Here is an 8,838-nt window from a genome sequence, read left to right on the forward strand (position 1 = left end):
TCATGTTTTGTTTTACATTTTATTTTAGATCTTAAAGAGCAATCAGGATTGTCTTTTTCTCTCTCTCTCCACTTAAGGAGCCATTCAGTTGAAACTCAGTAGCATTTTACACATGTCCTCTTCTCCAGTTGAATTCATGTCCTCTCCATAGTCAAGGACCTATTCTTGGCCTGAAGTCTTTACTGTACCTTGGTTTTCGTATTGTGCGAAATTCAGCTGCAAAGAGCAAATTCAGAGTTCAGCACGTGGTGTGTGTGTGTAAATCTTAAAGAGCATTCAGGCTCTTTAAAGGACCCGTCGTATGCCCATTTTACCACAAGTTGATATGGTTCCTTGGGGTCTTAATGAGGTGGGGGGGGGGGGGGGCGGCAAGGCCATGTAGGGAACCTCCCAATGTGTTGTGACAGGCCAACACACGGGAATCTCATTCGCAGACTCAATCATGACGTTTCTGACCTAGAGGAACCATAACAAAGATCGCCAATGTTTTTTTTTCCAGCGTTTTTGGGTTGTTAGACATGCCAGATACCCAAATGAACGTGTAGAAGTACTAAAAAAGTGGAATTTTCATAATATGACACCTTTAAGATCAGGCACTCAGTGACACCCACAGAGCCTGGCTCTTTAAGATTTACACACACACACCATAAAGTGTCAGTTTCTGTGTTTGAATTGAATGGATCCTCAAGTGAAAAAAAAAAAAAAAACTTAAATTTGTATTGATATTTTCTCATTAACAATATTATTTGTGTTAAAAGGTGGTATATTAAGACTAATCTTGTTCATGGGTCGAGATCATTCCCTTTCACTGACGCCTGGTGCTAATGTTCAGTGGTCAATATTATCCCCTCTCACTGAGGCCTGCCGTTTATTCCAGAAGCTTCCAAATTGTGTTCATTTAAGTGGTATGGTGAAGCAAAAAAAAAATGTAGGTGAGGGTTTACTTGATTGTATGATTTATTTTGATTTTTTTATACGTTTTGACGAGTGAGAGCTTTTGCATTGAAGGAGTTCATGAAGAGTTGTGATGTTGCAGAGTAGTAGCTTCTACTGTTACGTCAACCTAAATTGTCATGTAATTGAAATGCATCCATTTTAACTTTTGGGCTTAAATATTTTTTTGAGTGTATGAGCTCCTTTGCCAGTCAGTCATCACCCCCTGTTATGAGTCCCAACACAGTGGTGTCGTCTGCAAACTTAAAGATGTTGTGCCATGGATAGTGGAGTATCTCCTTTGTTAATGTAATGTTGTTGTGTTTTTCTTTAAAATCAAGGAGAATGACCGAAGCTGCCAGTCTCAAACCATGAAGATCCTTCTGGTCTACGCCCAAGATGATCCAGTGGATGTTGCACTTGTAATCGATGGTGCTGAAGTGCTCACCAAATGTGGAAACAAAACAAAGGCATGTGTACTGCTGATGGTACCCATCTAAATTAAAGAATACATTTGATTTTTTTCAGAAGGTATTGCTTGAGCTTGACCCAAAGAGGCTTCTGAACAAAGTGCAAACACTAAAAAACGAATTACTTGCATGATTAGGATACTACTTGCATTTCATGGGGTTGCACAAGTGTGAAGTAGAGTGTTGAGCGGCAGAGGCAGTAACCAGTAGAAAGCGTTCAAGTAAGCCAAAAAGGTGCAGATTTATTTATGCTGCTGGCAGGTGAACAGACAAGACGCACTTTACATTTAACAGAACTAACTTTCCCAACACAAACAAATAAAAATAGTAGTTCTACTGACTTGCAATAAATAGCTTAATTGATGAGTACAGTTATCCTCTCACCTCAGAGGACAAAGCTAGACTCTCCCTACGGTTGAAAATGCTCTCTGGCTGCCATGCCATTGAGCCGGGCTCTTTGGTGTGGCGGTCAGAGCGCATGTTTGGCACCCTGTAGATCTGGGTTCGAGTCCGGGTAGGGTGACCCTTCGCTACAACATGCACAAAGCTTTTTTTTTTTAGGAGTGTAATTGATGTCTCTGGATGCGGTTGTGTTGTGTTCAGTGAAGTGAAGTTGAGTCTGTCTTCCTTACTTGGTTAATAAAACCAGTTATTTAAATTGTGTGGCGTCATATCATTACACTATTGAAATGTGTTATGTAAATTCACGTTTAAAAAAAATCAGAAGCATGTTAGGTTTGAGAACAGGAAAAGATTAGTAGATAAAACATTTTAAAATGAAATTTTTAAGGATTCATTTACATTCAGAAAGCTAGGAAAATGTATGCAGAAAATCTTCGTAAGCTTTACGTAATATATTATAATGAAGGACATTTGGAAAATAGGGTCAGTTATTTTTTTTACAGTGTATAGCCTATTATCGCATAGGCATTGTCAACTCTTGCGTCCCGTCGATCCAGCTGTAAATTATGACCGCAGTGCTCTGGAGGCTGAAGTACCGGCTTAAATGTCTGCTGTACCGAAGAAGGGAATATCACCGTTCTGTCAAAGAGTCTATTAAAAAGAGTCCATAGTAGGGATGCTCTGATCTGATTGGCGCCGATATTCCCATTATCGGTTTTGATAGGCGTTCTCAAAACGGCCAATCAAACATGGCAGATCAGATGACCTAAAATCTGCGAGAACTACTGTCAGAGACTTTTCAATAAAACGTTAGAGATAGGCATTTCAGGCCGCCAATGGTAAGAAATGATTATTAAAAAAAAAAAAAAAAAAAAAAAAAGCTTGCGATTGGCTGTCTCTCCATGTTATTAAATTTCATTGGCCCCCGTCTTTGGTGGCGGGTAGGTGAAACCACTGAGACAAAATGGCTTCGCCGGTCTGGCAATATTACAAGGTGTCGGAGAAAGATAACAAATTTGCAGTTTGCAACGTCTACGCATCAAAGGGGTTTCAACACCACAAACCTCATACGGCATTTAAAGGCTTGTCACATCAAGGAATTTGAGGAGTTTACGAAGTTGGCGAGCGCTAAGGCAGAGAAAGACAACGAGCGTGCAACCTCTTCCCAAACTCACTCAGCTGACCGTAACAGAGACATTGAAACGACAGCAACCATACAGCAACGACAACAAGAGACGAAAGGAATTAAATGCAAAGGTAATTGAATTCATATGCCTTGATCAGCAGCCGCTGTCTGTTGTGGAAGACGCCGGATTCAAACGCCTCGTATCCTGCTGCGGGGGTGACATCAGCTCAGCAGCATCACAGATCAATCTCTACCTATCAGAGCCAGTTATCCCAAACAGTCACGGACAGCCACTTGCTTTTTGGAAGGCCAATAAAGACCACTTTCCTGCTCTCGCACAAGCAGCACAGGTCTTCCTCTCCGCACCTTGTACAAGTGTAGATAGCGAGCGACTTTTCAGCACAGCAGGACATATTTTAGATGAGAAGAGGAACAGGTTGACTCCTAAAAATGCTGAGATGCTTATATTTATCAAGGCAAATCTCCCAGTGATGCTGCTTAATCAGAAGTAAGGTTTGAATACTCTAGTATGCCCCCTCTCCGAGTGAGTTAGTGAGTGCGGGAAGTGAGTGAAGTGAGAGAGTGAGTGAAATGTGTGAGTGAGACACTATACAGATAGATATACATGTTTTGTTTTTTTGTTTAATTGCTGACTTCCTGTGCACCTTTAATCTTTATTCTGTCTTATCTCCTCCTAAATGCAGACAAATCGACTTGAAACTAACTGACTTGAAACATATTGGATATTTGGCTATAGCTTGTTTATGTTGTAGTTAAGTTTGTATTATTATTTTTCCACAGGAAAGCTACTGTATAAGCTCCAAGTTCTCTTAAGAGCCTCTAGAGAGTGGAATGTTGCACATGTGATTCTATTGTTGTGATTTTCATTTAAAGTAGTGCTGTCAGTTTAACGCGTTATTAACAAAACAAAAAAAATTATCGCGAGATTAACGCAAGTTTTTTTTTTTTTTTAGATTAACATTCTTTTTGGCCTCGCAAACTCTGTAGTAGGCTAACGTTACGGTTTGAGTGAATGGTGAGTGCGATACGGCGAAGTGGATGATAAAAAGCTTCTGAATGGAAAGTTTACTTTAAAAAGTTGTGTTGTGCAAAAGAAGCAAACTTCACTGTTGTCTGAAAATGTCAACAGGCAGCTGGCTACATGCTTTACTGTAGGTTTGAATTCAAGCACAGTAAGGATCGGTTTATGTATGTAAATGCTTTAATCACAGAGATGTATTATGTAAACACTAGTGCTGTCAAACGATTAAAATATTTAGTACCTTTTATTGGTAACCTAACTGTTACAGTTCATTGTTTCTGAAATAAGAGGCCTGACTGCTATGTTCCCAGCAAACTTAAAAAAAAGAAAACATTAAGCCATGGTTTAACTGCACTATAGGCTGAGTCCTTGTTTACCTGAAATGTGCACTTTATAATTTTATTTTGTACCGCCCTGTTTGGCAATGTTGGTTTTCAATAAAATAAAACATTTGCATAAAGCAAGCCAATCCACTTTTCCATGTTGATAAGGGCATTAAAATAAAAATTAAATGATGGAAAAAATAAATAAACGAAGGGACATTTAGAATAGATAAAAAATTGCGATTAATCGCGATTCATTTTGAGTTAACTATGACAAATGCGATTAATCGCGATTAAATATTTTAATCGTTTGACAGTACTAATTTAAAGATTTATATTTTTATTATTATTTTAATATTTACACATTTTATAGTACGCGAGAGAGCTTCTACACTGGAATGTTGCACGTTCCCTGCAATAAAACGGATGGTTGTCAATTCATGATACTCTCTCGTCTCGTAATTTAAATACTTATAATACAATACCAATGTTGTTAAGAATAATTCATTTCATAAATAATGCTACACAATAAATAGAATGCTTTAATCGACACCGTATTATCGGATCGGCAGATACTGATTTCAGTGATCGGCACCAAAAAACCTGATCGGAGCATCTCTGGTACATAGGGTTTTGATAGTCAGTCTATTGGCGATAGCATAGACTCTGGCTTTCCAGATTGTGTTTGGTTCTTATCTATTGACAATTTCAAACCCAGCAGGTGATTGAGGACGGTATTCGTCGTAGCTCGCTAAGCGGTTTAGCGAGCTAATTTTCAGCCTAAGATAAAAAACGCCCCTCTTTTTGGTTCGTGGAAGCAACTTTTGATAAATCACCATAGTAACATATCGATTAGCACTAACCTGCTCCAGCGCAGGCTAACTTAAGTGTAACTGGATAAGCTTGCCACACCCCCGGAAAAAGGAGGGATCCCATTGACCAAGGACTGATATTAGATTAGTGGAGGGAGAGTTCTTTGCGATCGCCAAGATCCATTATTCTTGTATGAGCGCTACCGATTCAGCCGACAAGGAATCAATAATTTACAAGACCTTCTCAAGTAATTTATTGCAAACACCACAGTCGAACATTGACTTGCGCTTTTTTTGCGAGTGGTACATTTTTGTAGTGTCGGTGATGCAGAGAACAAAGCACTCATAATTATATGAGCATTATTAATACACCATAGCATATCATTATTGTAGAAAATGATTAAGGTGGACTCATGATAAGAATAGAGAGAAATACAGACAATTTATTTTCACTGCTTCAATTTATTGCATTTGTTATTAATACATTTTGTCATTTAACAGACGCTTTTATTCCAAGCGACTTACAAGAAAATGTTAAACTATATCGAGGAAGGAGGTGAGGGGATTCAAACTAGCAACCTTGCAGTTTCGAACCGGTAGAGGGATCCTCTGTACCAGTTGACACTTGCCGTCAGGTATTCATACATAGATATCAGCCTATAAACATCCCAACACACCTTGCTCTCACAGCGGTGGCGGTGTTGAATTTTGCCATGATTATGGTCTTGTATTCTTCATAGGCGTTCATGTTCATCTCCTGCTCACCAGCGGAGAAAAAAAAAGAGCCCTTTCCTTTGAGTTTAGAACCATTATACCGTTAGAAAATCATTGGCCCTCATTCTCGAACATTTTCTGAAGTTTCTTCTGAAATGTTTCTTACGGGCTTCGGAAAAACAACGTAAGCAAAAGACATCCGCCAAATTCATGCACGCTTGAAAATGCGGTCCTACGCAGCAGAAGTTTTCTGGGCTGTGCTCCCCCGGAAGAGTTTTCTTAAATTGAAAGCGCGTTCTCGTGCTCCTGAATTTGCATACATACACGCCCTGCCAGCTCCTTATAAGGGCACGCAACCGTAGTGACGTGTGCAGTCGGAATCGACCGAATCTACACGAAAGCAACTCGTAAACGAGTCATGTCAAAGCGGTTTCGTGTACATTACATTTAGTCATTTAGCAGACACTTTTGTCCAAAGCGACGTACAAGGGATAGAACAGTCAAGCTACGAGCAATAGAGACCTAGTGTAACAATATAAATACTACTTTACATAAGAAATAGAAAAACGAAATAGGAAATAAAAACGAAGTGCAGGAATGTAACTGCTATAAGTGCAAGTTAAGCACTAGTCGAAGTGCCAGTTAGGAAGGGAGGTGCTCTCTGAAGAGTTGGGTCTTCAAAAGCTTCTTAAAGGTAGAGAGGGACGCGCCTGCTCTGGTAGTGCTAGGCAGTTCGTTCCACCAACGTGGAACTACTTGAAAATTCTGGATTGCCGTACTTGCACAGACTGCAGTGCCAAACGACGCTCACTAGACGAGCGCAGCATTCCGGTGTAGTCCTTTTATTTATTTTATGACATCACGGTGCCTCGTAGAATCATGACTATAGGCCTACATGTGAAACGTAATTGTTAATGATACTTTAATCCGAGGATCTGTAGAGTTGATGTGAACGCAATCACCAACGATTTCTCACAAATTCATTAACACGGAGAATTTTCTTAAACGCGATTCCTCAAAAAACCACAAGATGGCCCACGGGGCCATCTTGTGGTTTTTTAAGGAATCGCATTTGAGAAAACTCTGGCCGAGTTACGACTGCTATTTCGAGTTCGGAAAGTCTTCTGAAGTTCAGAGCAAATCCCAGATGAGAAAACTTTCATGAATGCCGAATGTTGTCCTAAATCCAATTCCTCTTAAATTCCTCTTAAATTCTTCTTAACTGCGTTCGAGAATGAGGCCCATTGTTTTGGTGATCGACCTTTCCTGCCTTTTGAAGTAGGACGTGCACGCGCAATAGCCCTGATAAGTTTAGCCTGGTTGAAATTAACCACATGATTTGGATGCGGATCAGCCATTTACCGAGCATTCACACGCTTCCGTTGGAATGCGTTGATCCGTCAGGGTTGACGGATCTCCATTCACTTTGAATGGGGTGACGTCATCCTTTGCCGAACTGAATTATGGCTCCGTTGGGTTCTCGTGCGTTGCGTTTCATGCTTTGCTTGCAGCAAGAGTTGAAGAATGTTCAACTTTGAGAGGCAATGCATGCGTCAGCCAATCAAATTGCCTTTCATGCATAACTGACAGCACAGGCGCTAGCCAATCAGATCCCGTATATGCTCACGTCTAGAAAGCGGCAAGCTAAAAAAAAAAGAGATGGCGACCAAACTCCGTAGATGGTCGTATTTGTACCCAAAAGTTGTTTGTTTGACTTTTTTTTGCTTAGATTTTTTCAAAGTTACCGAGAAATAGACACTGTACAATGTAAAAACCCCTTTATTGTAACTGAAAAATACGTCTGATAGGATTTGCGAGGTGTGTGAGCACCCTACCTAATGTTAGCATGCTACTGCTTACAAGGTAAGCAGCTTGCTAGTGGCGTGATTGACAGGTCAACAAACCAATCTCACTATAACGTCTCTGGTATCAACAGAACCCCATGCGCCAGACTCCTCCTCCGCCATCCGTTGGCGCAACGCATTCCAACGCAAGCGTGTGAATGCTCCGTAACGAACCGATATTTGCTGTTCTCAATCAGCTCGCTAATCTTAACGGGCTAAAAGGCCAATTGATTAACTTAGCTTCAACCCTACGACGAACGGGCCCCTGGCCAGTTGTTAAGCAAGCCCAACATTTTGTAAAGAGAAAATACAAAAACTTTTCATGACTCCTTTCAGTTTATCATTTTTGAAAATGTATGTATTGAAAAACAATGTATTTGATCAGTGATTTTTTTTTTTTGTGGATTCATTTTGGCATGTGTAATGTTGGTCAAAAAAATCATATTGGTTACAATAAATTAATTGCATCTAACTTAGTATTTGTATTGAGTTAATGCAACTTTAAAGGTTCAAGGCAATCAGTTTCCTTAAACAAATTGAGTAGCTGATACCATTGTTGAAACACAAGCTATTTAAGTTAGTCAGACTTAAATCATATATTTGCTTTTCCATAATTTTAATGAGTTCATACAAACATTACAAATAAGTTTAAATAATGAATATGTTTTAAGTTCAATGCAAAGAATTGAGTTAGTACTAGTCATTTATAGTAAAGTATTTGCACATTTTAAAGTTCAATGCATCAATCTGGTGCACTTTGACAACAAAATAATGAGGCTAGATCTATGAAGAACGTTGTGCTGTTGTAAACTATTTTGTGCTCTGGTAACAGTTTAATCATAAACATTCCTGTGTTGAATGTTGCACGGGCACAGGCCAACCCACCCACTCCAGTCCACTTCACCAAAGCACATTACGTCACAGATCTCCATCAGGTATTAAGCAAATAAAAGGGCCAACTATTGGAACAGAAAATCAACAGAGGCTGCATCAGGCATGGCCTAGCTTCTCCGTGTTCTTGAAAAATTGTGACAGTGGGAACACATTCTTTTCCCTTTACATTACTCTTTGAGTCTAGGTTGTCAGGACAAGGCCCATTTGCACCGGACTCCTGCCTCTAGTTGAGCCACAGTAATGGCATCCTCCTCCTAAAATTCTCTCAACAATTCTGA

Source organism: Clupea harengus, chromosome 2 (assembly GCF_900700415.2).
Source record: "Clupea harengus chromosome 2, Ch_v2.0.2, whole genome shotgun sequence".
Taxonomy (NCBI): Eukaryota; Metazoa; Chordata; class Actinopteri; order Clupeiformes; family Clupeidae; genus Clupea; species Clupea harengus.